The 25,389-nt window shown below is 47.2% G+C and overlaps 1 protein-coding gene and 1 pseudogene across 2 annotated transcripts in view; one reads left to right on the top strand and one right to left on the bottom strand.

The window, feature by feature from the left end:
* The window catches only part of CHST11 (carbohydrate sulfotransferase 11), a 279,382-nt gene that overhangs the window by 107,526 nt on the left and 146,467 nt on the right, over positions 1-25,389 (bottom strand). The window lies entirely within an intron of this gene.
* LOC136320993 (charged multivesicular body protein 4b pseudogene) lies at positions 1,596-24,624 on the top strand (annotated as a pseudogene).

Below are 25,389 nucleotides of genomic sequence, written 5' to 3'. Positions count from 1 at the left end.
GGTCCATTCCCCAGGGAGCAGCTGGCTAAGCAGGCAGCATTCTGCACACAAGACTCAGAAAAGGGGCAGAGGAGGAACTGACAGGAGCAGGGTGCTGGAGAGTATGACCCACCATGAAGGCCCCTGGAGAACCAGATCTACTGACACCCCCACCACAACCACCTTGACCGTGGCAGGCCGGCAGGCCTGGCGAGGGTGAGAAAGACCGGACGTTGATGGCAGTCTGCTGGAAGCCACGTCAAGGTGTGGGCAGGTGTTCAACTCCTTCAGGATGAAGAACGGTGCTCTGTCAACTCATCTGCTTTGCTGCTGTGGTTCTTTTCTCGTTTGGGATTTGTTTATTCTTTCATTTCCTAGTTTAATTTCCTTTTAATAAAGCTCTAATCTTGTTTTGGCTGACCTAACGGGAAAAGGGATTCGTCCACAGTGAAGCTGGGAGGCGGATGGAGAGGAGGTCTGGGGACCCTGGGGGGCCAGGTCTCACCAGGGGGAAGCCGGAGTTGGGGATGCACCTGCCAAGCTCAGGCAGGCAGACAGCAAACTTAGAAGAGGCCAAACTAAAGACACCTGCAGTACCCACCGCCACCTGTGGGTCATGCCCCCTCTAGTCCAGCCCCGGCTTCCAAAACAAATTCTCTTCCAAAGCAGCAGCAGGAGTCCTGAGCTCCTGTCCTGGCCTGCGCCCCTGGCTCTGGGCTGGGCAAGTCCTTTAACCACTCTACGACTCAGATTCCTCATCTGTATGATGAGAATGCTAATTAGAGCATCTGCCTCATTGGATTATCGTAAGTGCCTAGCACCCAGTGAGCATGCTCATACCATAGGAACTATTATTCATTGAAAAGTGTGGTCAGCCCTGCTTCAGTGGACTTGTCCTCGGATATTCATGCAGATAAGCCTCGTGCCTGTTCTAGCTCCCAGGACTGTCTCTGCAAAAACCTCCCCCGGGCTCGGACCTCAGATTGTCCCCCAGACTCAGGTGCCTAGGGGACCCGGCCTGAACTCCACTGTCAAGGGACAGGCCTCGGGGAAGGTCCCGATGTTCCTCCCCTGCCTACACTGGCCAGTCCTGCGGCCTCACTCTGAGACAGACCCATCATCAGGAGCCTGCAGTCCAAGGCTACACCGCTTGCTGCAAATGGCAGGCCCAGGACTCAAACCCCAGATTCCAAGCCCAGGGCCCTTTCCTCCTGTTCCCCGATGCTGCCCCCAAAGCCTTTAAACAGGAAACAGGAAAGCTCCTCAGGAAGGAGGGCAGACGAGTGTGTTGGGGCACCAGTGCGGTGCTGCAACAGCTACACGGAGCACAGGAGCCTTTTGGCAGGTGCACAAAGCCTCTCTGCCTTGGAAGGGAGAAGACCGGCCACATGTCAGACACTGGTCAGACACTGGAGGCGGCAGACAGAATCTGGTCTAGATCAAGGATGGAAACGAGAAGAAACCACTTGAAAGGTGATGGAGGAAACACATCAGCAGGAGGGTGATATTTGCAGGAGGAGGCGCTGCATGTAAATTTAAGGGGTGGAGAGCCAAAGGCAATCTGAGAATAAAATGCAGCAAGAGGTGGATGAAAGGTAGGGGGAAACCTTCGTAGGATGTCTGGAAGCTTCCCTATAGAGACATTCAGGGCTGTGTTCACCGGAAAGGTGTCGGGTGGAGCCTGCAGGACGCACTCCCACCAGCACCTACGCAGCAGCAAGGGCTCGAGCTACCTAGAGGGCAAGCCTGCATCTCCGAAGAGGAAGCGATTCTCCCTCCAGGAGCTATTCGACAGCGCCCTTGCAGACACCCTCCAAGAAAACCAGTCGCCACTAGCAGGTAGTCAAGTTGAGGACACCTAGGGGGCCCTTTCCTTGCTAACTGTACCCCTTAAATTCCAGAGAAATAAGGAAACTCAAATTGCAGCAAATGACAGTTCCTTTTCTGCCAACAGGAAGGTCAGTGGGATCAGGCCACTGTTCTGTTTTTAAATTAAATTAATAATCTTTTTTTAAAAAAAAAATAGCAGTTTTAGGTTTACAGAAAAACTGAGTAAAAAGTATAGAATGTTCTCACTTACCCGGTTAGCCCTCACCCCTAGTTCTTCCTATGATTAACATTGTTTATTGGTGTGGTACATTGTTTCAATGGATGAGCTCCTATCAACACATTACTATTAACTAATGTCTACAGTTTACACTATGATTCACTCTCTGTGCAGTGACGTGAGTCCCACCATTACAACATCACACAGAATAGTTTCACTGCCCTAAAAATCTCTGTGCTCCGCCTCTTGCTCCCTCCTCCCAGACGCGCAACCCCTGGCGCAACCCTGATCATTTTATTGCCTCCATAGTTTTGCCTCTTCCAGAATGTCACACGGTTGGAATCACACAGCGTGTAGGCTTTTCAGATTGGCTTCTTTCACTTAGTCTATGCATATAAGGTTCCTCCGTGTCTTTTCATGGTTTGATAGCTCATTTCTTTTTAGTGCTAAATAATATTTCATTGTATGAATGTACGACAGTTTATTCATCCATGCACCTACTAAAGGACATGTTGGTTGCTTTCAACTGTTGGTAATTCTGAGTAATGCTGCTGTAAACATCCGTGTGCAGGTTCTTGTATGAGCAGAAGTTTTCAGCTCATTTGGGTAAATACCTAGGAGCACAATGGCAGGACGGCGTGGTAAGAGTATGTTTAGCTGTGTAAGAGACTGCGAAATGGCTTCCACAATGGCCGTATCATTCTGCATTCCCACCAGCAAGGCAGGAAAGTTCCCGCAGCTCCTCGCCATGGTTGGTGCGGTCAGCGTTTTGGATTTCAGCCATTCTAATAGGGGTAGGTGTAATAAATTGTTTCAATTTGTGGGCATTAGGGTTCTGTTCATTTTAGAGCTTTTATGAATATAACTATGAACAGTCATGTACAAATTTTGTGCTATGACCACCTGTTTTAAAATATTGTCATGTTAATCTCCTACCTGTAATATACAACTATACCCTATTATAGTCCTAATGTGTCAACCGATTCCAAAAATGGCAATATAAAATGTGTGACTCCACACCTATATTTCAAAGCACATGAATCAGAATTACTGCCACATGCCCCACTGACTCCAGAATGACATTAAATTCTAACAAAGGTCATGGGAAGCCAGATGTAACTCAGAGAACCCCAGTCCCCAAAAGCGGCCAAGCAAAGGTGTCCAGAGTTGCGAGACCAGGAAATGTACTTCCCTTGACATTTTCGAGCTTCCCATTCCCACAGTGACATTTCTAGAAGAGACAACCCCAGCTGGAGAGCCAGGAGAAAGGCATGTGCGCAGCTTTCTGGATCTGAGCCTGCCGCTGGTATGTGGGAGTTGTTAAACTCTTTGCAGGCTGCTGGGACCTTTCTGGTTTTAGGAAGGGGGGAGAGCAGGGCTGAAACTAAAGTTAGAGCCACCAAAAGGAACCGCAGGTTCTGGACCCATCCAGATCTAGAAACCCTTCTGTAAAGCCAGTAGCCACGGCCACCATCACAGCTACCTGGCCCATAAAGGTTTGCATTTGATTCGGACAAGACGGTAATGAAACAACGGAGCCAAGAACTGATGGGCCATTAGCTTTAATCCTAGCTTGCACCCGGCGGGCCAGAAATACACACAGTGCGAAAACACTCCCCTTTCCATTCAGGGCTCCCAAAGCCACTGACTTATCCGAGTTTCCTAGAATCAAAGGTTTCTAGCTCACTAGCCTTATTCACCTCTGTTCCCCATCTCCTCTCTGCACAAACTCTGCACAAAATGACTTCTCCTTCAGCACTCCGCCATCTTGGCTGCTTCTCCTCTCCTCCACGTGGCCTTTCTCTGCTCTGCTCTCTAATGTTAGTCTCAGGAACCAAGAGAGAGCAAGCTCCCGGTCTGCCCCATTTTATAGTATAGAAACCAAAACCTTTAATCCAATATACAAACAAGGAAGTCTCTGATACAAAGTCACTTATCTGAGGCATAATGGGATTCCTCATGAGAGTGCCCCCCCTATCATGCAACAGTTTAGGGTGTGGGGAAAAGCTTAGTTTTAAAACTAAGCCTTAGGGTATAACAACGCTGCCTGCTTACAGCCTGTTCCCCACACCTAATGCAAACTATAAGCGAGCAAACATATATATCATATTTACAAACTTATCTGACCAACACCTACCCTCCTCACAACAGTCACTGGATATTTCCACCAAAGTGACCCAGGGGAGAGGGACAGGAGACAAATGCCGCATAGCTCTGCCTCTTCAGGTGACCCGGCCAATGGAAGGGGATTGATTCTCAACGGATATGTAAGCTTGTCTTCTGTGTTACCCCACCCCAACCCCCAAACCCCAAGAATTCCCTTCATCACAAGACTGGTGGGCACTGGCAATCCAAATGACAGTTGGGTACTGACCACCCTTTCCTATCTCGCGTCCAATAGGAAGGGCAGTAGTTCATATGGCCCTCATCCCACACCCACAGCTAACGTCATTTTACAGAGAAGAACTGAGGCACAGAGAGGTTAAATCACTTATTCAAGACCATGCAGCTGCTAAGCAGCAGAGCCAAGATTTTCATCCAGGCTCTTTAACACTACAATGCCACTAAATAAATACATGGCACAAAAACCAAGTGTTAGAGAAGGAAAAAGGTGTGGCCATGAAAGGTGTCATAGAGGCCGAGGGGCTGGAACATGTCTAAAAGGCCAAGTACATTCAGAGGAGCATCGCAGGCTGGCAGAGAGGATGTGCAGAACAACGCACAGAATCTTGCAAAGGGCAAGACCCCGGGACATTTCCCTGGCTCAGCCTTCCCTCTCCAGGCCTCCGCTGTCCTCTGTAGAGTGAGGGGTGGCCCATGATGATTCTTTGAGTCAAAGAGTAACTCAGTCTGGCCAAAGTAGAAGCAGGTAGAATTGGGTGGAAAAGTAGGGCAGAATCCCTGAGAACTCTGAACACAGAAATGAGGATCTGGGATGGCCGGTGACCTGGATTTGAATCCCGATTCTTCCACTGCCCTATTGTACAACCAAGCTGCCTAGACCTCAGTGACCACGTCTGTAAAATGGGGATGAACATGCTTACAATCCATAGTGGAACCTCATGTAAAGCTCTTAGCACATAATACATAATCTCATAATACGTTATTATTATTGTTAATATATTGTAATTGACCCAGCCCAACCTGCCTAGAATGAAAACCGCAGGGCGGCTGGATGAGCATTAGGCTCCTTTAGGCTGTGTCATGTGGTGACTTGGGAGCTGTTGAACAAAAGATGAAGGTCACTGGCAGCTGCTCCCCTGTTGAGTGATTACCGAGACCCCCTCCCCCACATATGCAACTCCTTAATTCACTTCTTCAGATGAAACCAGCACTGATGAACTCCTCCCCCACCAGAGGTGAGAAACGTAGGCTCATAAGACCCAGCTGAGAGCTGTGGCAGCAGATGTGGCCAGAGCGGCGTCCTGGTGCTTTGTCAACCCGCCGCAAGTCTGGAAACTGCACAGTCACTTTTCGTCTTGTTCAAAGACATTATCCAGCTGGACTGGATTTGCCAGGTGTTCGTGCTGATGTCTGCCTCCGGAACTCTCTTCCCGATCCCCCTGTGATAGGATGATTGCTTGAAAGATCACTGGCAATTATGGTCCTTTGAAGAGTCTGGGCATATATTACAAGATTAGAAGCCATGGACACGGGCCACCAGATGACCAGGTAGCATTTGCAACGAAGGGGTCTTTACACGATGTTTTAAATGAGGGTTTAAGGGTAAAAATGTACTTTTTATTCCTGAAAATGGCACTCTGTCCCCTCTCCAACAGTGTTTCACATCGGCTTTGACACACACAAAGTACAGAGGAGGAGGATGGGGACAGGCTGTGCTGAGGCCCCTCCACGTGTCACCCTGGGCTCACATCCGCAGTCAGTTATCACCTAATGAGAGGCTTTGGTGATCACTGAAATTTACAAGGGGTGTGGATTGGCTAGAGAGGCAGAACAAGTCTCCACTTCCTTTTCTGCTCCAGAGAAAGGCTGTCATACCCTTCTTTCTCCCTCCCGGCCGGAGCTGTGAACCTGCATTTGACCTGTACTTGACCAGCCTGGACAGCAAATGCTGCCTTACATCTGGCAACCCAGGACCCTTGCTTGCCTTGCTCTAGTCCTGGCCTGCTCTGTCCCTCCCTCCTTCCTTCCCTCACTTTATGAATGAATGAACCCATGAATGAGTGGTCAGATGGGCAACCCCATAAGATAAATGGAGCAAATGCATCTCCCTGAGAAGGGCGACAATCCGTTTTTCAGCTGCGGGCATCGGGTTCTTAGGATTTTAATGCCTCATCTAGACAAATCAGCAGGAAGCAGCCAGGCACGGGCTGGAAACCAAGGCGGTGAAACAGACATTGACCAACGGATCCCAGAACACAGAGGGGACCCCTCTGGGCACCGGAGTGAAGTGGCCTTGGGGCAAGCAAAGGGTCCTGTCACAATCACCTACCGAAGGCGTATCTGACATAAACTAATATGACCTCCAGAAATTGCAAGAGTGAAAATACACAGAAGCTGAAAATGAGGAGAGAGTCACAAGGAGAAATTTGGAAATAATGCAAATTCGTGGGGCGCATCGCAGAGGATGAACCGCGAGCAGCCTCAGGGCCTGAGAGGAGACCCCTGGGTTCCGGGAGATGGTCGCTGAGCCGACTCCTCAGCCCTCACATCCCCTCTCATGGGTTGTAACCCAGACCTGAGACACTGATTCCCCATAATATCTGGGTTCCAAAGGAAAATGCTGTCACCTCAGAGAGCCTAGATGATCAAGCAGCCATCGGATCGCAAGCTGCCTTTCACTTCCTGGGAAACTATTGTGCACCTACTATGCGCTGGAAATTCACAGTGCTTGGCAGTACCTTGGAGACTGGCCAATAAGATCGATATGGCTCTGTCCTCATGCAGTTTCCAGGCTAGTGGGGAAGACATAAATAAACTACCAAATAATTATTTATCATCACACTCTGAATAATCTAGAATACAAGCTCCATGAGAACAGGGATTTGATTTGTGCCTGTTTTGCTAGCCGATGTCAGAAGTGTGTAGAACAGAGAGGGCTGCAGCGCAGGTGCTCAATAAACATTTGTGGAATGAATGAAGCATTCTAAAAGCAGAGCAAAGGGCACGGTGAGAGCACATGATGGAGGCACGTAAGCTAGTTGAGGGCACCAGGGAAAGCTTTCTCGAGAAGCCTCATTACACGGAGCTGAGACCGTGGAGGATGCCACAGGCAGAGGGAACAGCAGGTGGGGGCGGTGTCAGAGGACCGGAAGGAGCCTCCCTAGAAAACAGGGCTCTGAAGTGTGATGGGGGACCAACAGTGCAGACCACATTTAAGGGAGCTTTTGAAGCCTGACCTCTCCTACCACCTCACCACCACCCCCACGGGGAAAAAATTCCAAATGAAAAAAGTAGAGGGAGAGAGGAAAATGTGAAGCCCTCTCACTGTTCTCTTCCCTCTTCTGACATCATTGAGTAATTAAAAATCATTTGATTACATATAGTCATAGAATAATGTGTGCCTCTTTCGGTCGCCTAATAAGAGACAGTGGAGAAATCATGAATTATTGCCCCAAATGGGATATTTGTCAGGGAAGAATTATGAGCTATGATCAGACAGCGCTCATACTGAATTCGATGAGCTGCTAGATGATTCAAGCATTAGAAAGATGCACGACAGGAAAGGAAAGACAGTCCTCTCCCCCTGCTTCCTGGCAAAGCCCAGTGCTTTCATGGCATTTATGTCATGGCACTTATTCCTGGATGGAAGAGCGATTGTAGTTCCCACCCAGAGGCATGCTGTGACAAAGTCAGTGATAAAGAAAAAGGTGTCTGGTCCTAGCTGGTTGGCTCAGTGGTAGAGCGTTGGCCTGGTGTATGGAAGTCCCGGGTTCGATTCTCGGTTAGGGCACACAGAAGCGACCATCTGCTTCTCCATCCTTCCCCATCTCCCTTCTCTCTCTTTCTCTTTTCCTCCCCTCCTTCAGCCATGGCTCGGTTGGAGCAAGTTGGCCCTGGGCACTGAGGATGGCTCTATGGCCTCCGCCTCAGGTGCTAAAAAAATGGCTCCTGCTGCAATGGAGCAAGGGTCCCAGATGGGCAGAGCATCGCCCCCTAGTGGGCTTGCTGGGTGGATCCTGGTTGGGGCGCGTGTGGGAATCTGTCTCTACCTTCTCTCTTCTCACTTAAAAAAAAATTAATTAAGAAAGAAAGAAAAGAACAAAAGGAAGAGAAGGAAGAAGGGAGGGAGGGAGGGAGGGAGGGAGGAAGGAAGGAAGGAAGGAAGGAAGGAAGGAAGGAAGGAAGGAAGGAAGGAAGGAAGGAAGGGAGGGAGGAAGGGAGGAAGGGAGGAAGGTCTGTTCCGCAGAACCACATATTTCAACACCTTCCCCTCCTGGCCTCCCTGGAGGACCACAGCCAGTGCCCACTTCTCCCAGTTGTGATGACTATTGCTTCCGTGTCCTGGGAAGCGGGTACTTGTTCGGGGGCTCCCTGGAGAGGAACAAGAAAAAAGTGAGTACCTGCTGCAGAGCCCAGGTCACCAGCCCAGGTCAGGACACAGCAGAAGGGCAACTGGAGGAACTCAGGGCCATTTCAAGTAAGAGTCCCATAAACTTGGAAGAGCATTTAACAATGTCATCTGAGCAAACTGATGGGCTAGGAGTAGGGAACCAATTATGGGTGGTTCCAAAGGTTTCCCACCAAATCAACCCCAATAGCTTGTCAATTTCTGAAATTCCGTTAATTAAAGCAACCTTTTCTTTGATGTGAATTTTTACAATTCCTAACACCTAATGGTAAATTCTTAGAAGACCAGACTCCCTCTCTCATGTCCGGCACTTCCTCTCACCAGCTTCAGCTCAGCTTCCCTTGCACAGAACTTAACCTGAGTTGGTTGTAAGCATCTCTTAATGAGCCACTTGGAGGCAGGGACTCAGTCCTTTTAAACTCAAATTTTCTGCACTGAGCACACAATTAAGGCACTTGTTAAATAAACATAAGTCCCACCTCCACACCTTTGCTCATGCTGTACCCCTTTCCTGACATCATCTCCCACCGCCTCTCCCACTCCACCAACCCCAATCCCCTCTGTCCATCACTGGAATGCACGCCAAGTTCCTGGCGCAGGAGACAGAACCCTGGCACAGGACCCAGGAGCCTTCACGTGCTCCCAGACGGTGCTTGCCTCCCATACCACTCGCTGCGGGTACCTCCAGCATCAGGCTCTGCCTCATGGTCTGATGTGTGATGTAATGATCTGTGCTTTCATCTGTCTCCCCTCAGCTCCTCAAGGAAAGGTTTGGTGCCATATTCATCTTAGAATCCATCCAGAACAGGGCAAGAACTCACACATAAGAGACTTAATAAGGGGTGCTCCCAGGAAAGTGAGGGGAAGCAGACAGGGCAGGCTGTGTAGGTGTGCGACCTGGAAGTCACCCAGGGCCCACCAATCAGAAGGCTCTCTCATGCTTGATGTCATACGCTGCTGTTGTCATCATCCTGAGATTCTTAATTCTTGATAACATTTTCACAAGGGGCTCTGCAAATTACATGGCCTGAGCGTCAGGTGGGGAAATGAAGAAGCCCAGCAAGGATGTAATTTCAGGCTTTACTGTCAGTCTTAAACCCGACCCTCTGGGGAGTGCAGGAGCATGACTTGACTCCTGAGTCTGTCCGTACTAGAGGTGAGGGGGCCGGGCTAAGGGCTGCCCAGGAAGCGATGAATGCCTGGAGTCTTGTCCTTCTCTGTGCATAAGAGGAAGCCCCGCCAGGAGCCCAGATGCAGCCTCCGAAGCAAGTCGCAGGTTTGGCCATTAGAAGAAGCAAAGCACATAAAAGCTGGCAGGTGGGTGCCTAGAAACCACAAAGGGACCCACGTGGGTCCCGGCGGAGCACCAGCGGTGTACCCTACCACCCACTGTCCATAAAATTGCTCGAGTTGAATTATCAGATGCCAAACAGGAGATTTAAAGAAGACGGAACGACTTGCCCTAGGCAACCCTACTGAAAGGGATTTCAGTGAAGCGACTCCCTTCCGAAGATAGACGAGGACATCTTTCTCTCCCGCGCAGCCCGTGCTTCTGAACGTGCCCCTCCCTGCGCCCTGGCTGCATGGACTCGCCTCGCTGCGTCTTTCCACACTTGCTTAACATCATCCCAGACTGAGCAACACATCGATTCCTAACACTCTCCACAAAACCGGAGCACCACGGGGCAGAGTTCCAGGCAGGCCCCCTCCAGCCACACTGTGCCCGAGCATGGGTCTCACCAGGGTAGCCAGGAACCCTGACATTTTTTTTAACTGAACTAACTAGGATCTTATTCCAGGGAAAAGCCTTCCTTTTAAGGTCAGACCTAAATTCTGGGGGGCAGCTGCTTACAAAAAGTGCCCAAATATCCAGTCATGGGCATTTCTACATAATGAGAATGTCGATCTTAATTCAAATGCCTGACAGAAGGGATTTGTAAGTGTTCTGAAGAGAACGGTACTCTTTGCCTTGAGATGGTTTAATAAAAGGAACTCGGATGGGGAGGGGACACACACCCACTTCTATCCTGAAATTCATTGTAGGAATCTGACCCAGCTTTCCAGCTGCCACGCCATGTCCGTGTGTGCCCTGGTGGAGTGGGTGGAAGCTGTCGGTGCCCCTTTCAGAATGGCCAGTTTACAGGCTCATTGATATTCTCCTGCCTCTTCTCTCCCCTTCAGCCTGGCTTCTCAGATTTCCTTTTCCAGCCAGTTGGTATATTGTGTTTCTAAACTGGGATCCCACTGGCTGGGCTGGGATTATCATCTTTATGGATGTTAATAGCTAACATGTATTGAGTCCTTACCACCTGCCAGGAATTGTTTTCAGCACTTAACATAAATGAACTCATTTAATCTTCACTACAAACTCTGTGGAGTGGGTACTACTCTTAGTCCTGTGTTGCAGATGAGGTAACGGTGGCACAGAGAGGTTAAGCCACTTTCCCAAGGCCACACAGCTAGAATTCTAACATGGCCCTGTGATTCCTGCCTGCCCGCCTCCCCCCCCCCCCCGCCCCACCAGTGTATGTGCCTTGTATAATCCTCTCCCCTTGAGTGTGGGCAGGGCCTGAGAATATGCTGGGACATCACTCCCATGATTATGTTACATTATAGGGCAATGGTAAACAAATTCTGCAGATGTAATTAAGGTCCTTAATCAGTTGACTGTATGTGAATTAAAAGGAAAGTTATCCTGGATGGGCCTGACCTAATCAGGTAAACTTCTTAAAGAGACTCTCCTGCTGGCCTGGAAGAACCAAGCTGCTAGGATTTCAGCAGCTAAAAGGAAATGAATCCTGCCAATAACCATGGGAGCTTGGAAAGGAACTCAAGTCTCACATGGGACTGTAGCCCCAGCCAACATCTGGATTGCAGCCTGGTCAGACCCTGAACACAGGACCTAGTTAAGTCTGTGCAGACTCCTGAGTCATGGAAACTGTGGGAGAATAAGGGTGTGTTGCTGTAAACTGTTAAGTCTGTGGTAATTTGTTAGGTGGCAATAGAAATGGATAAAGCTAGTACGAGGAGAGCGGGATACAAACCCAGACAGCCTGACTCTAGACTTCTTGCTCTTACCACCTTCTTATGTGTCACTCCAGATCTGAGATCTGAGGTCGATGGAAAAAAAGGTGTTGAGTAGACTGGTCAGAAGACTCAGGTCTCATAAAGCTCTTAGAAAGTGTCCCATTCTCACCCCACTTATCCAGCACTTGCCATTGCCAGGAACTACTTTGGGCAGAAAGCAGGCACAGAGGCAGTCATCATGAACCTTAGCACCCAATGGGAAAGATGGCACTATTCACCTCACAAAAAAAGTAAGAATAAAACAACTATAATGGGCAAAGGGCTATAAAGGAGAGAGGTAAAGGTGCTAAGGGAACATGTAACAGGTCCTAGGGAACCCCTAACTTGTGGCTGAGCAGGAGTCAATGAAGTATAAAGGTAAGGAGGAGGAGAGCTTTCTAGGAAATGGAAAGAGCATGTGCAAAGACCTGGTGGCAGGAAAAAGCAAGTACAGCAGAGGAGCTAACCCAGGTCCTGCATGGTAGAAGAGGAAGAGGGGCCCAAGATGAGACTAAAGAATGAGGGAGAGGCCAGCTCAATTGAAATGATGCTTGCTGCTCATTGTCGCTGATGCTGACTCTCTTCCATTAGAAGAATTCAGTACCACATTACCCTGGACAGTGGAAAACACATTTCCCTGAGAATTAGCAGCCCACAGTCAAAGTTACTGCTTCTGAGAATAAAACTGGAAATGCCTCCAAACTTGACAAGTCTTTTTATAGGCTCATGTTGTGACCCTGGCAGCTGAAGACAGAAACCTTCTGTCCTTTGTCTTTTCTTGAATGTAAAGAAATGAATTCTAAAGAGACAGTTTGGACATGTGTGGTCAGTGGGCTCTGTGAGGTGAGAAGCCACCTGTCATCACTTGTCAAGCTAGAGATAGGCCCCTAAAGGAAACACAGGAAGAAGAGAATCGTTGAGATTATGCAGAAAAACTACAGTCTCCTGTCTTCTGACCTCAAGCTTAGTGGTGAATGTTGGGGCCCTGACACTCACCACTCCGTGCCCTCTAAGTCCATAATGAGAGTAGCATGTGTCCAGGGACTTAAGAGTCTTGGCAGACAGGGACTGAGAGCCCTGTGCCAGGTAAGGGCATGAGATGGCCAGGCACTATCTCTCGCTATGCCAGCTGTGTGACCTAAGGCAAGTTATTAACCTCTCTGAGCCTTGGCATCATCATCATCTGTCAAATAGGGTTTCTACCTTATAGGGTTGTGATGACTGAATTATGCATGTAAAGCACTAGAATAGTGCCTGGTACAGAGGAAGTGTATAAGAATGTTAGCAATTATGACAAGTGCCACTGCCACCACCACTCATCATCATTCATCACTGTCATTCACCATCATCATCATCCTACCAAGTGGAGAACTGGCTTTATGCTGAGAAGACACTTTGGCAATAAGCTTTAATCCTCCATAATCCTGAGTTGGAGTTGAAGATACATACAGTAAATAGAATAGAGAATAAGATGCCGCCCACCCCAAATACTTGGAGTGCTCCAATTCTGTTGGCCACAGCTGCAACGGGGAATTCTCAAGTCCCAGGCTAAGGGAGCACTTTGTGATTTTGTCCAACTCGCTGGCTGTCTAAACCTGGGCTCATGGAATAATCTACTGATGAAAGTCTGGTGCCCTAATAGTCCTGACTCCAGAGAGGAAGAGCTGATCTGCTTGTGAGAACATGCCAGTCCTCGGGCAGTTACAGTTTGATATAAATTAATAAATAGTCATCTCATTTGTTATTTTTTTTTAAGTCACATGGAAAAAGAACCCAAGGAAATGCTGCATTTGCATCCACAAATATATTTTGACCACTCCTGGGAGACTGCCCAAGCCAGAGATGGCAATTACGAAAAACATAAAGCATGTGTCTATGCTTCCCAAAGGTACAGAACTCTCTCACACACCTTACTTCACTCTCTCTGCCCCAACCTATAAAGTAGTACACTTCTGTTTCTCAGGGTTCAGTGAATGCTGCTTTCAAGGTTAACATGAATAGACAAAAGTTCTGGTCTTTTAAAAAGGAGTTGTTGGTGACATAATTGTAGGAGGGAGTGTTGGTTAAAATGAATTGTACAGAAGGTTTTATGAAGTTTTTATTATTAAATAACTATAAAACCTCACCAAAATAGCTCACACTAACTTGGGAGAAGGCCAGTCATAATTAGTGGAAAACCTGAAATGCAGAATATATATATATATATATATATATATATATATATATATATATATATATATATATTTTAAACACACTTTTAATACTCGAAGTCCACATAGTAAAAAAGAACCCACAGCTTATAAAGCCCCCATGTCTCACAAACAAACAAGACTCCATGAATTGGGCTGGTGTCCTTAAGGAGGGAAAACAGTCCCACTGTGTGAGCTGAGAGGGGCCACACGTGCGTGTGCATGGGGCCTCAATTCCTTCATTTGAAAGGAGACAAGCCACCAGGGAGAGGACGGATGTCTCCCGTACTTCCCAGCGCCACCAGACCGTCTTTTCTAATTATGTTCACGCAATTAAATTGTTTCACAAACTCCTGCTTCACGGTGAACTTGGAGGAAGTGTTACGTGTTCTAAATTAGCAGGGTTCACACTAATGAGCTTTCTTCCTGTCTTCCAGGCAGATTCGGAGATGAACAAAATAGAAAAAGAAAGGCTACCCGGGGCGCTCACGTGGGTTCACATGGCGGACTCTCACTCCTAAGGTAGCTGCTTTATGGAAGGTCAGGAAATTTGCCTTAAAAAAAAAAAAAAAAAGTATTCGAGAGTAGCCTCTGTGTCTAACTGTGAAGAGTAAAATCCTGGCCTCTGGCTTTGAGGAGCTTGGAATCGGGCACCCCCACATGAAGGGACGTATGTTCTTGGAAGTCTGTCCAATTTTCCAAAACACTCCCGATTTCTCATCCCAGGAAAAAGTTACTTCAGTGGTTCCAAAGGTTTTGTGTAGCAGCTTAGTGACAGGGTTAGACCTAATAAACTACAAAGTTATTCTTAGATTAGTCCTCTTTGAAAGTTTGATTCTTTACCAGTATTATAGATGGAACTGTGTTCCTCTCCAAGCTCATATGTCAAATCCCTGCCTCCAGATGTGACTGTATTTGGAGACAGAACCTTTTAAGGAGGTAATTAAGTTTAAATGAGGTCATATGGGTGGGGCCCCAATTTAATAGGACTGGTACCCTTAAAAGAAAAGAAGAAACACCAGATCTTCCTCTCTCCTTCCTTCTTTCCCTCCCTTCTTCTCTTCTCACACAGAGAAGAGGAAGCTTGTGAGGGCTCCCAGCTAGAAGGCAGCTGTCTACAAGCCACAAAGAGAGGCCTCACCAGAGAGCAACTCTGCTATAGCCCCTTGATCTTGGACTTTCAACCTCCACAGCTTAGAAAACAAATGCCTATTGTTTAAGCCACCCAGTTGGTGGTCTCTTGTTATGGCAGCCAAATCTGAGCACCACACCTGAGAAAAACAAAGCTAAGTATGAGTATCTGCTAGTCTCAGGCACTGGGCTAACTAACGGTTTTAGGTATGTGTAAAGCCAGTAGCCACGGCCACCATCACAGCCTCCTGCCCATGCAGGTTCACATTGGATTCGGACAGACAGTAATGAAACAATGGAGCCAGGAACTGGTGGGCCATTACTTTTAATCCTAGCTTGCACCTGGTGGGCAAGTAAAAAACACACACTAGGCTCCAAAACCCACTCATTCAGTGCTCACAAAGCTACTGACTTATCTGAGTTTCCTAGATTCAAAGGTGTCTACCTCACCAGCCTCATTCTCCTTTGTTCCCCATCTCCTTCTCTGCACAAACTCTGCACTAACTGGCTTCTCCTTCAGCACTCCGCCATCTTGGCTGCTTTTCCTCCCTTCCACATGGCCTTTCTCTGCTCTCCTACAGCATGGGCTCCTCCTAGAACATAATCACCCTTCTCCCCGGAACAACGTGACCTCTCTTCCTTTTAAAACCTTTTGGAGCAAAAGCCCTCCCCCAACACATATTAACATAATCACACCCATCCCAAGCAATCACCTGGGCGACGAGCTTCCACATGGGCAGCGCCATCTTTAATAAAGTGAGCATAATATATTTTATCTGCCCAACAGTTTGTTATTCCATTAATTCCCACACCAGCCATACAAGGTAGGTACTATCATTATCTTCTTTGTACATGCATTATTGCTTATAAATTTGTTTGTTCATTCCCTCCCTCCTTCATTTACAACTGGACAAACATGTTGCAAGCATCAATCATTCATTCATGAGGACAATCTTGTCCCAAGCACCACACTTGTGCCTTCCTACAAAGCAAATCTCTCTTTGATTCTAAGAAGGACTTATTAAGGGCACCAAAGCACTGTCCACATGGTCTGTGATTCTGAGACCACACACACCGAGTCTTGAGTGAGTAAGGTGTCAGTCAGCCTCTTTACATCTGTCCTCCTTGCTGCAACAACCATTTAATAATACCTATTGTTTCAAACCACCTCCCTTCTTTTTCTTCACCTGCCAATTATGCACTGACCCCTTTTCAAATCTCAAAATTGAGGTCTGCACATAATCGTTCTGACAATTCCTCTCGGACCTCAGCCCAAACTGAGTACAACTTAATGAGATGCATAATTGCTCAGCACAATGCTTTTATTGACTTTCATTCTGTGATTTGGCCAGGCAATTCATTTACCTCCTTCCCATCTTCCCTCCATTAAGGCTCCAGGTTTCCTTCTCCAGCCTGAGACTGGACGGAGAGCATTGTGCTTCCCTGGAGCCCCCATTCATCACAGTCATTTTGCTCAATTGTATTTTTTTTTTCAGAATGGAGATCAATTTGGGCTAACCCACAAGCACTGTTGCTTGATAAACCTCTTGCGGGTAGTAAAGGGAAGCATTGAGAGGCTGGTGCTTTTCTCCTATCCCAAAATGAGATGAACTTAATTGAAATTAAATAACCTCTTCCTGATTTTATAATGCAACTGCAAACAATCCAGCTGGTCAGCCAGCATCCAACATTCCACATGCATTGCTTTACCTATGACAAGGAGCCCAGACCACAACTGTACATCAGCACAAACAAATACTGATAACCAGATTAGGCACGATCCTCTACAGTTTACAAACAGGTCTCATCGTTGCACTATCTCTTGAGGGAGGCATATTGGCTCCCATTTTTTAGAGGCGAGGGACCGGAGTGCCAGCAGCCTTCACTACTTGCTCAAGAACACCCTTGTAGTGTGGTGAAGCTGCAATTTGAACTTGGGCCTTTCTGACTCTCAACACTGTCTAAAGCAGAAGTCACCTGTGAGCCAAATCCAGCCATGTCCCTCAACATACATAGTCTCTGGCTGCTTTCGCACTACCGTGACAGAGTTGAGTAGCTACAAGACTTAGAAAACTGGACCTCTGGGCTACAGCATAAGGCACCGGCTTAGTTTAGCACTTTATAGTACTCCGTCCCGCAGAACGAGACGGCCTCAGGTTGCTGGGGTTCCTGGTATGTGGGCAATCCGGGAGTGCGCACACTAGGAGTCAGCTGAGCCTGGCCGTGGTTACTGTGGCTGCCGCTGACATGAAACTACCCGCCCTATGCATTTGATTGCTTTCTCTTTATCTTCACTTAGTTTTCACAACAAAACTATCCGGTAGGTACTATGATTATTCCCTACATTGAGAGATGAAAAAACTGAGGCACAGAGAGGTTAAGTAACTTTCTTAAGGTCGCTCAGCGAGGCAAGGCTGTCTGTTCTTAACCAGCCCTCTGCTCTAGCAGACTTTCCTGATTAGCCTCGTCTCAGTCATTTATGAAGATTTTGTCGTTGGAAAATGACCTAATTGTCTTGAGCTTCCCTCTCTTTGCATCAATAACGTGGGAGAGGACACCTACCCTGCTGACCCTCATAGAGTTGTGAGCTTCAATGAAGCTAGCCTGTGTGAAAGTACTTTGGGAATACTGGAAGCCTATGTAATCATGAAGGAAAACCTTGACAAATAGAACACCATTAACTCCAAGTATGTATTCAGTCTTTTGTTGTTGTTTTTTCAATGGACTGACTAAACAGTATGGGAATATCTTCAACCTGTAGGAACCCATCTACAAAACTGTGATATAAACTTCAGGTGATGTGTATAGTTGACAGAAATGCTTACAAATATAAGGATTGGGGCTCTGTTGTCTCAGCCTTGTCCCTGGAGGGGTGTGAGCCACAATGAGCCGGTACCTTGGCCATCAACGTTGCTGGCTCACAACAGAGATTTGTTAGGCATTTTCACAGAACTTCATTTTATGCTCAAAACAATCTCTGTGGAAGGCAGTATCACCACCACCATCATCAGTCTTCTCACTTTTCACACTTACCATACTATTTCTAGATTCAGCTCTCCTGATGTCACAGCTCCAGCATCTTCCAGGCTTCTCGCAGATCCTGGACACTGGAGCTCATGTACTAGTTTCCTATTGCTGCCGTAACAAGTGACTGTAAAAATCAATGGCTTTGACCAAGCGGTGGCACAATGGATAGAGCATCGGACTGGGATGCGGAGGACCCAGGTTCAAGACCCCGAGGTCGCCAGTTTGAGTGCGGGCTCATCTGGTTTGAGCAAAAGCTCACCAGCTTGGACCCAAGGTCACTGGCTCAAGCAAGGGGTTACTCGGTCTGCTGTAGCCCCAAGGTCAAGGCACATATGAGAAAGCAATCAATGAACACCTAAGGTGTCGCAACAGAAAACTAATGATTGATACTTCTCATTTCTCTCCGTTCCTGTCTGTCTGTCCCTGTCTATCCCTCTCTCTGACTCTCTCTCTGTCTCTGTTAAAAAAAAAAAAATCAGTGGCTTAAGACAAAAATGTATTCTCTTACAGCTCTGGAGGTCACAGGTCCTAGAGCAGGGGTTGGAAAACTTTTTGGCTGAGAGAGTCATGAACGCCACATATTTTAAAATGTAATTCCGTGAGAGCCATACAACGACCTGTGTATGTTATGCATTATCCAATAAAAATTTGGTGTTGTCCTGGAGAACAGCTGTGATTGGCTCCAGCCACCTGCAACCATGAACATGAGTGGTAGGAAATGAATAGATTTTAATACATGAGAATGCTTTATATTTTTAACATTATTATTATTTTTATTAAAGATTTGTCTGCAAGCTAAATGCAGCCATCAAAAGAGCCACATCTGGCTCACGAGCCATAGGTTCCCAACCCCTGTCCTAGAGTCTAGGTCAGGCATGGCCAATATATGGCCCGTGGGCCGTAATGAGTTTATGCGGCCCGCGATTAAATTTTTAATATTCTCTGCTACTTTAAAATCTCAGCTACTCAGAAGTAGAAGCATCTTTGATTATTGGAAATTGAGATATTTAAAAAGATAGTGATATGCGGAAAAGAATTCCACGTGTGACTAACCTAGGGTTAACTTCCAATAATTGGTCGAATGGATTCGTGATACTTCTTTATTTTAAAAAAAAAATTCCATTATAAAGATTTAAAACTTTTATACTCGTCTGTATTCGATATGAACTGTTTTATGTTTAGCGGCAATGTGAAACCCACATTCTTTTAGGCAGAGCTCGCCAGTGTGCACCCAAGGTCAAACAATTAGTTACTTTTGTGGTCAAGTGTGCTGAATCAAGTGGCATTGTAGCACAGACAATAGCTGCAGTTGATAACTGAAAACGTGTCCAGGCTATCTGTAAAATGAAATAATTTTTTTATTTGCGATATAACCCCTTCAAACTCATTCTATTAATTAAATATTGTTTCAATTGATTATGATACAGTATATTAAAAAAATTTTTACTCACATTTATTCATAAAAAATTACATAATAAAATTTGTTTTATTACTTAATGATTACTTAAATGAATTGTTTTTGTATTTAACATATTTTAATATTTTGTCTGGTCCATGAAAAAAGTTTTCTTTCTAATCTGGCCCATGGGCAAAAAAACTGTTGGCCACGCCTGGTCTAGGTGCTGGCAGCTCTTTCTGGGGGCTCTAAGGGAGAAACCACATCTGTGCTTTTCCCAGCTTCTGGAGGCCACTTACATTCCTTGGCTCATGTCCCCATCCACATATCACCCTTACCCCTGCTTCCATATATCACCTCCTCTCCATCATTGACACTGACTCCGACCCTGTTGTCACCCTTGTGATTGATTATACTGGACCTACCTGGATCATCTGTAAATCCACAACTTGATTACACTTTGCAAAGTTCCTTTTGCCATGTAAGACAACATATTCACAAGGTTGCAGGGTTACGACGTGGACATCTTTTGCAGGTAGGGACATTTTGCCTATCACAGTTTAGGAAGCAAGTGAACTGCAAGCGTTGGGTTTTGAATGACCCTGGGTTACGGGCAAAGTCAAGGGCAGCATCAGGGAGGAAGAACAGATGTCTATTCTGGTTCCCTTATCTGGGGAACCAGATTTACAGCCCTGCCACGTACCTTTGAGGCTGGCTTGGCTTTTATTCCCCAAACAGATACTTTTCCTCAGCCTTAAACTGATGGTCATGGTCTGTGGGATTTCCCAGGATCCCACTGGCTGGAGATCAGAGCCACCAACACCTTTCCCAGGTCTGCCCTGGGTTTGGTCAGGGCTATTTAGCAAGTGAAACTTGAGCAACTGAACTGATCAAGACAAGGAGGGTTAGTTAGTCTCAAGAAAGACTGCACCTTGTGCACTAATCGGATAATGAATGGCAGCAATTTGCCAGGGGCTGTTTTTGGCAAGGCCTTATCTTAACAAGATACTAATCACTTCTTCCCCTCAGACTGAGTTACACCGTATTACCCGGGAAGGAGACTCAACTATCAATTGCAATTTACTCTCATTCTCTTCACTCCTGGTTCTTATTTCAAGATTATCTAGGCCTGAATCCCAATAATTTTTTTTTCTTTTTAGAAAAGAAAATCACAATGTGATATGCTGTTCACTAGACAAGACAATGAACAAACCAACCAACAATGTAAGTTCATTTTGCCACTTGCTCGAGAAAAATGACACTTCACTCTGAGTGATTAAAAAAATTTTTTTTTCTTTTAAAGAATTTCTGTTCCTCTAGATCAGTGGTCCCCAACCTTTTTTGGGCCACGGACTGGTTTAATGTCAGAAAATATTTTCACGGACCGGCCTTTAGGGTGGGACAGATAAATGTATCGTGTGACCGAGACAAGCATCAAGAGTGAGTCTTAGACAGATGTAACAGAGGGTACCTGGTCATTTTTTAAAAATAAAACACCGTTCAGACTTAAATATAAATAAAACGGAAATAATGTAAGTTATTTATTCTTTCTCTGTGGACCAGTACCAAATGGCCCACGGACCGGTACCAGTCCGTGGCCCAGGGGTTGGGGACCACTGCTCTAGAAGCTTCTCATTAAAACAGGGCTTGGCAAATTAGTCCTCCTGTACTGATAAGACTCAGGATCTCAGTTTTGAAGAGAGGGGTAAGTTGGCCTACTTCTTGGCACCAGTGAAAAAGGCACATTGGAAGAGGCTACTACTGATTAACACGAGGTTTGGCGCTTCTCTGTGGATTTCTGCTTTTCATTCAATCCCTTTCCCCCATGACCATGAATAATTGGATATCAGCTGCTTGTGAACTCCCCTAGTATCTGCCAATTCCTTATAAAAATTACATTTCTTTTCAGACACTAGTTCGTTTATCCTGCAAAATGGAGGGAAACCTACTGAGAACCAGGCTGAGACTCTACACTGAGGTTAACGATCCCATGGATGAGAGAGACCCAATGTGGCGAGTGGGGAAAGGTGGGGGTTCCATTTGTGAGCCAGTGTATGTGGTGACACAACACCTTTGAGGGACATGTCCCAAGACTGCCTCCTAATTTTCCGATGTCACTCTCGCATGCAATTCCCCTACAAAATGCAATGAAATTTTCAAGTGGCTCCATCAGTCCTGGAATAAAGGCTCCTTCAGGAATAACAATTACAGAATTACAAAGCGGCTGGGCCCAAGTGGATAGCTAAGCTCACTTATTAGCTGAGGGGTCGCTTCCTCTGGTTCAAATTTGTCCCTCTGCAAAGATTATCGGCTGTGCCTTGTTAATGGACTTCCAGGTTGCTTTTGCAAAATAGAACCCAGAATGTTCTATCTGCAAAAACCAAGGGCTCAGTGTAAGTTCATTTAATTCTTTACCCTTAGTGATAACTGGGTTTTGGGGGGAGGGAGAGTTGACTCCTCTTCTAAAATTAATTCTTTCTCCCAGCTTCTGCGGGCGGTCTGTGCAAGGCTGTGCGGGCGGTCTGTGCAAGGCTGTGGAAACACTACTGACCCATCAGACACCCAATGGCGCTACCTGTCCGTGTGGCCAGCCCTCCCCGACATGGGCACCCCTGCCTGGCCTGCCCTAACTGCCTGTTTGTGGCTTGCTTCTGCTGGCTCTGTCTTTCCTGCTATTCAGAGACCAACATCGAACTCCTGTCTGAACACTGATTCTCGGTTGCAGTTCCGGCACGTGGACGGGAGATGACCATCCGACAATAGTGTCTCCACGGAGTTCCTCTTAACAAGGCCCGAGGTGGGGAGATGGGGGAAGAGGAGACTGGAGAGAACACATCAGATGGTCACTGTGCCTACCTAGGCAGGGAAGAGCAAAAAAAAAAAAAAAAAAAAAAAAAAAAAGCACAACTAAAAACAGCCTCCCAACTCCTAAACCCACTGAGTATTTCCTGCAGCTTCCCTATTTCAGGGACTGTTTTTGGCCTGAGCAATGTTGGTCCTAATTCAGGGATGCTCTGATCTGACTTGTGAGAGGTCTGAGTGAGTTTCTGGGAGAGGTGGAGAAGCCAGGAAGCAGAGAAGTTGCTGGTACGCAGCAGGGGCAGACACATACCCCAGCACTCATATCCCCTTCACTGCCTCCTGCCCACGGGGAGCGGAGGGGGCTCAGGGCCGAGCTGGCACCCTTCACCCAGGTGTGCCCGGAGCAGGCTCCACCCGCACTACATTCTGGCTGACCACCTACTGAGAGCAGGCATGGAGTCGGCCCCTTTACCAGTTCTCACGGAGAGGAGGGATTTCATCTCTACTTAAGGGTCAGGGGAATTGAGACTCAAAGGAGGTCAGGTCACCCTTTTATCCAAAGAATCCCTATGCCTGCTGAGTTGGCAACAGAGTCTTAGCTCTGCAACTAACTCCTCACCTGACTGGATGATCTCGCATGTGTGACGTTAAACAACACCGTTCTGTGCCTCAGAATAGTGCACATCTGCAAGATGGGAAATGATGCATTTGAAAAGCAACAACAGGTTGCTTGGATGTGAGGGCTGTAAAAGTCACTGGGCAAAAGAAGCTTCTCTCAAAAAAGGCAGTTACTAGGATCCAAATTGTGATTATAATTTTTTCGAAGGAAGAATAGTGTGAATTTGTAAAGAGGAAAACATAAAGGTAAAAATATAATCCTTGCTGACATGTTTGACTATACTGTGCCAGCCACTGTTCTGGGCCCTTGACACGAAGCAAGCCACTAGATCTTCATAACAATCCAAAGAGGCAGGTACTGTGTTACACCCACTTTACAGATGAAGAAGCTGAGGCACCCAGAGGTTAGGTAACGGACCCATGGTTACTTGATTTGAATTCAGGTAGCCTGATTCCAAGAACCCTCAGTTTTAACTCCTATACTATGTGGCCTCTTTAGCTAAAGTTGAATAAATGAGTCCCACTTTCCAGATGAGAAAATTGAGGCCCAAAGAGGTTGAGATACTTGCCCAAGATCCCACTGCTAGTAAGTGGAAGAGGCAGGATTTGAACTTTGGATTTAGGGCTCTAAATGCCACTCTCTTCCCAGTATACCGTATTGTCTGAGTAAACTGCTGCTCCTGGCATCTGGAAATGGTGCTGGTAATTGGGGGAGGTAGAGGGGAAGGATGACACCAATTTCATTTGGATGTAAAGGCTACAGTGAGGGTGGGGAGCATGGAGGGCCGACCCCAGGGTCCTCCTTCTGGTTTCTTGACAAAGTCAGCTCAGGACCAGCCCACTGTACGAAGAGAACAAACTTGGGGGCCCAGCTGCGGGGCGGAGGCGGCGGAGAGGCCTGCGGCAGCTGGGAGCGGCTGGGCCGGGAGCGGGCGCCGAAGCCGAGCCGGAACCAACGGCGCAGGCCGGCGCGGCAACCCTGTCGGTGTTCGGGAAGCTGTTTGGGGCGGGAGGGGGAAAGTCTGGCAAGGGCGGCCCGACCCCTCAGGAGGCCATCCAGCGGCTGCGGGACACGGAGGAGATGCTAAGTAAGAAACAAGAATTCCTAGAGAAGAAGATCGAGCAGGAGCTGACGGCCGCCAAGAAGCACGGCACCAAAAACAAGCGCGCGGCCCTCCAGGCCCTGAAGCGCAAGAAGCGGTATGAGAAGCAGCTGGCGCAGATTGACGGCACCCTGTCGACCATCGAGTTCCAGCGTGAGGCCCTGGAGAATGCCAACACCAACACTGAGGTGCTCAAGAACATGGGCTATGCTGCCAAGGCTATGAAAGCTGCCCACGACAACATGGACATCGACAAAGTGGATGAGTTAATGCAGGACATTGCTGACCAGCAAGAACTTGCAGAGGAGATTTCAACAGCTATTTCAAAACCTGTAGGGTTTGGAGAAGAGTTTGACGAGGATGAGCTCATGGCAGAATTAGAAGAACTAGAACAGGTGGAACTAGACAAGAATTTGCTGGAAATCAGTGGACCTGAAACAGTCCCTCTACCAAATGTTCCCTCTATAGCTCTACCGTCAAAACCCACCAAGAAGAAGGAAGAGGAAGACGAAGACATGAAGGAATTGGAGAACTGGGCTGGAACCATTTAACTGGCCCGGTGCAAGCTGGGCCCAGACAGACTCTGGTGGCCTGCGAGCGGCAGGCGTGTGCGTGTGCGTGTGTGTGTGCAGGGCAGGCAGGGCCCGATGCGGGCAAGTTCATCGCTCTCGCTCTCTCCAAAGCAGTAGGGCCGCGTCACTGCTCAGTCTACATCGCATGGTCTGCACCCAGCAGGGCGGGCGGGGGGTGGGGGGCGGGGGGAGGTGCCTGCTGTTTATAATGTTGAATTTCTGTAAAATAAACTGTATTTGCAAATCCAACATTGAGCTTCTGAACTATGCTAACTCCACTGCTGAACCTCAGTGGAAAGGGTTGGCCGTTTGCAGTTGAAATGATCTGAAAATGTAGCCTCTGTCCCTTGAAGTCAGTTGACTTGTCGCACATCTCTTTGTAAGACTTGTATGGTACTGGCAGAAAAGTCGTTTTTTAAAAGCCATAGGCTTTTTCTTGTCCTTAGCTGTAATAATGCATCTGATTCTGGTTTCCTCGAGAGCTGTATTTCTGTCTCTCATCCGTGTGCCGACCCCTGTGTTTCTTGTTCCAGCCCACTCCTCGCGGCCACTCCCCTGGGCTTTTGAGTTTGTGACACTGACCTGAAATGGATGGTGTTCTCTTGAGAGCAAGTGAGATTGTTAGTGAAGTCCCAGCTCTATGTTTTTCTAACATAGCTCTAAGGTCCTTGTTGCTGTTTGTGATAACTGATAGATAACTCATTGGAAACGTGCATACATTTATATTCAGATGAAATTATGGTTTGCACTGTCTATTAAATATCTTGATTAATTTTCATAAAAAAAAAAAAAAAAAAGAGAGAGAACAAACTTGGGTTGTGGCAGCCCAAGGAAAAGCCGAGCTCAGCTCCACACACTGCAAATCTACTCCACCCCAGCCACAGAGCCCCGGGAAGGACGGGGCTGCCTTTTACAGGCATTGCAGTC

Source organism: Saccopteryx bilineata, chromosome 1, assembly GCF_036850765.1.
Source record: "Saccopteryx bilineata isolate mSacBil1 chromosome 1, mSacBil1_pri_phased_curated, whole genome shotgun sequence".
NCBI lineage: Eukaryota > Metazoa > Chordata > Mammalia > Chiroptera > Emballonuridae > Saccopteryx > Saccopteryx bilineata.
Note: the sequence above shows the minus strand (reverse complement) of the source record. Positions and strands in the feature narration are given on the sequence as shown.